General features: G+C 39.9%; 1 non-coding gene across 1 annotated transcript; it reads right to left on the bottom strand.

The window, feature by feature from the left end:
- Positions 1 to 3,561: 3,561 nt before the first annotated feature.
- LOC114382887 lies at positions 3,562 to 3,668 on the bottom strand. Its single transcript, XR_003660344.1, has one exon. It is a non-coding gene; the product is annotated as a small nucleolar RNA R71 (small nucleolar RNA).
- Between the last annotated feature and the right edge of the window lie 374 nt (positions 3,669 to 4,042).

Below are 4,042 nucleotides of genomic sequence, written 5' to 3'. Positions count from 1 at the left end.
TTTCTTAGTTGGTTGTTGTTAGGTTAAGGTTATTAGTTTTAGGGTTAGTCAATGTAGGATTTTAGGTAATCTTGAAGCCCATTAGGGGCAATGTGGCTGAAAGGGGTGAAGACCCCTGTGGTTCTATATGGAAATCGCGATGAACACGCTAACGTGCCTGTGCGCTTAGCCTGTTCATCGCAACTGTCAAATTTTTGGAATTCCAGATGAACACGCTAAGCGGACCATGTCGTGCTAAGCGTGTTCATCCCTGCTAATGAACATAAGTGATAATCCCGCTAAGCGTGTATGTGTGCTAAGCAGGACTAGTGTTCATACATTAAGGTTTTGAGAATCTTTATTCAGTGCTAAGCCTGACCTGTATGGCTAAGCATCACTTTGCTTCTGAAAGTTTTCATTTGAATAAGGCTAAGCGTGTCTAAGCGCTAAGCCCTTGTTGTGTGTTGAGCTAAGCGCCCAACTGCGCTAAGCTCGACTCTTTCACTGTCTTTTAAGTTTTTGTAGTAAGGCTAAGCTCACCCTGTGCGCTAAGCCTGAGTGTTATTCGGTTGAGGCTGAGCTAAGCGCCAGCATGCTGCGCTAATCTCCAACCCTCTTCGGTTTTGAAAATTTTAGACTCAGGCTAAGCTCAGCTATGTGCTAAGCCTATTCTCCAGAAAAAAATGTTTTCTGTGTCTTCGAGCTAAGCGCCAACTTGCTGCGCTTAGTGCCTGAGTAACATTTCATAAGACGCGCTAAGCTCAGCATGCTGCGCTAAGCGCCCAGTCAAAATTTTAGTTTTATTTTTCTGTTTTTGTGAAAATAACTTGTGCTAATCTCTATGTTTGTCTTATATTTTGAAGATGGCATCTAAGAAGAGGAAAACTCCATCTACACCTACCCAGGCTAGATTTGATAGGTCTAGATTCACATCCTAGAGGCTTGGGAGAGATTGATGTGCCATCATTTTCTTCTATTTTCTAAACCCTTTCTGCACCATTTTAATTATTGATTGGTCTTAATTGTCAATTAATTAGGCAGTTTTATAATTTGGGCTCATTTAGCTAATTTGATGTTTTTAATCTAATTTCAGGAATTAATGAAACATTGGGCTTAATCCGGATTTTGGTTGTGGACTTGAAGAGGGCAAATAAAGCAGCGCTTACCTTAGTTAATTTCTAATTAGGAAATTTCGCAATTTTATTTTATGTTGTTCAGTGTTTATTTCGTTTTGGGCCAGAGTATTGTAATAGGGCCCAGTGACTTTGAGTGACTCTTTTTAAATACCTGCCTTGGGATTCGTGAGGGCATTCTATTCTGTTATGCTATTCATTATTCAGAGCTTGGTTTTAGGGTTTTCGTTTTTCTATTTTGACGTTTCTGAGTTCGTAATGCAATTTTACGTTTTCTGCTTCTAAATTACAATTTCGTTCTTGTTTCTTCTTCTACTCTCATTTACGTTTCTGTTCCATTTTACATTTCTGTTTGTTTACGTTTCTGTTCATTTACGTTTCCGTTCATTTACGTTTCTGCTTCATGTTTCAATTGCGTTCTCTGTTTGAATCCATGGAAGGCTAGATTTTCTGGTGTTGTTTCCTTTTGAGGATGAAGCCCAACTCTCTTTGAGGTTTCGTTTGTAATGTGGTTTCCTGGCAGTTTCCCTTCACCAGTTATCCCAATTTCGTGAATATTAATCAGTGCACGCTTCGTGTTCGATTAATTGCCTCTGAGCCTAACTTGCGTTCATGCTTAATGGACGAAGGGCTAACTGGTGTATGTGGTGCCTAATCACGTAATGAAAACCCTAAGTTGATTTTCGCTTAGTAAATTGAAATAAGGTTGGATTAAGTGGTTGACTGTTAGGGACGAATTCTCCATAACCCAGGATAAGAGAGTGGCTTCTGAATCAGAGGAAACAACCCGTTTTTAATATTAGTAGTTTCGTATTCCATTTTATTTGTCTGCTCTTTAATTACCAAACAACCAAACCCCCCCCCCCCCCCCATCGTTACTGTTACTGCAAGTATATTATGAACATTTGGCTTGTCACTGCTCGTTGGGAAACGACCTAGGATCACTTCCTAGTTACTGCATTTTCATGTTTATTTGATTCGGGTACGACCTCGATCAAATTTGGCGCCGTTGCCGGGGAGCAGTGTCCAAAGGTTCATAATAGCTAGCTAGTGCTGTGTGTTTAATCCTTTCGTGTTTTATGTTTAATTGTTAGTATTGTGTTAGTATGTGTGTTAGTGTTGTTTAGTGTCCTGGTATTTTGTTTAATGTGTGTTCTGTTTCAGTTTTCCCATTAAGCGTTTCCCCTGTTTCAGTCTTGTGTGTTTTGCTGTGAAAATTGTGCTTGAAAATAGAGTAGTAGTAGAAATCAGCTTGCGGCAAAAACAGAGTAGTAGTAGAAATCAATTAGAGACGGATTTTAGCGACCACCCATGCTGAATTAATTGGGATTTTTTGTTTTAGTAGCTAGGGTTGTTATTTTTGGCTGAATTTTTTTGTGGTAACTTCTTTTAATCCATATTTTGTGGGAAAAATAGCTAGAGCCTTTAGTTTGGTCAGATTTGAAAGTTCCAAAAAAGTAGCAAATTTTGTGTTTGTCAAAACTTCAAACGGCCATAACTTTTGCTCCGGTTATCAGAATCGCAATTATTATATATGCATTTGGGGTAGAAAAAAATTTCCTACGCCGTGGCAGCCGGTCTCCATCGTCCAAAAAAAGCGATTCTGTCAAAAGTTTTTTATTTTTCAAGTTTTATTCACTTATTTTTCTTAACTTACCATTTTTAGCTTTCATAGTTAGACTTTGAATTTTTGTCTGAAATTTTTTGTGCTATCTTCTCATCATTTTATAAGGTTGCTCACAAAATTTCAAGTCATTTGGATATCATTTGAGGGTAGCTGTAGTTCAAACCTACACCTTTATTTACATGACAAGGCAACTAGTTGTGTGCATGCTGAATGTAGTGTATGACTAGAGGCAATCCATCTGACTTACAACCCTTTGATCCTGAGATAGATAGGACATTTCATAGATTAGTTAGGCATCATTTTACACCTTTTGATCATTCTGAGCATTCCATAACTGGTGAATCTGTGCATTCTGTTATTGGTGATTTTGAACATCTTGATCTTGAGCATTATAATTTTGAGCATTCTGATTCTGAGCATTCTGATTTTGCACATTCTGAGAACATGGCACAACCTCCACCTCGTGAGAGGACTCTAAGGGAAATGGCTGCACCTGATTTCACCTATGAAAGCTTGTGCATCCAATACCCTGATGAGGATGTCCCATATGTTCTTAAAACTGGACTAATTCATTTGCTTCCAAAGTTTCATGGCCTTGCAGGTGAAGACCCGCACAAACATTTGAAAGAATTCCACATTGTCTGCTCCACCATGAAACCCCCAGATGTCCAAGAGGATCACATATTTCTGAAGGCTTTTCCTCATTCATTAGAGGGAGTGGCAAAGGACTGGCTGTATTACCTTGCTCCAAGGTCCATCACGAGCTGGGATGACCTTAAGAGAGTATTCTTAGAAAACATTTTCCCTGCTTCCAGGACCACAGCCATCAGGAAGGATATCTCAGGTATTAGACAACTCAGTGGAGAGAGCCTGTATGAGTACTGGGAGAGATTTAAGAAACTATGTGCCAGTTGCCCCCACCATCAGATTTCAGAACAGCTTCTTCTCCAATATTTTTATGAAGGACTCAGTAATATGGAGAGAAGTATGATAGATGCTGCCAGTGGTGGAGCCCTTGGAGACATGACTCCTGCTGAAGCCAAAAATTTAATTGAGAAGATGGCCTCCAATTCCCAGCAGTTTAGTGCCAGAAATGATGCCATAGTCATTAGAGGAGTGCATGAGGTAGCTACAAACCCATCTGCATCATCTGAAACTAAGAAGCTTGAAGGCAAACTGGATGCGTTGGTCAACTTGGTAACCCAGCTGGCCTTGAATCAGAAATCTGTACCTGTCGCAAGGGTTTGTGGTTTGTGCTCCTCTGCTGACCACCATACAGACCTTTGCCCTTCCATGCAGCAAC

This window comes from Glycine soja, chromosome 13 (assembly GCF_004193775.1).
Source record: "Glycine soja cultivar W05 chromosome 13, ASM419377v2, whole genome shotgun sequence".
NCBI classification, from domain to species: domain Eukaryota; kingdom Viridiplantae; phylum Streptophyta; class Magnoliopsida; order Fabales; family Fabaceae; genus Glycine; species Glycine soja.
This window is presented reverse-complemented; position numbering and strand designations above follow the sequence as displayed.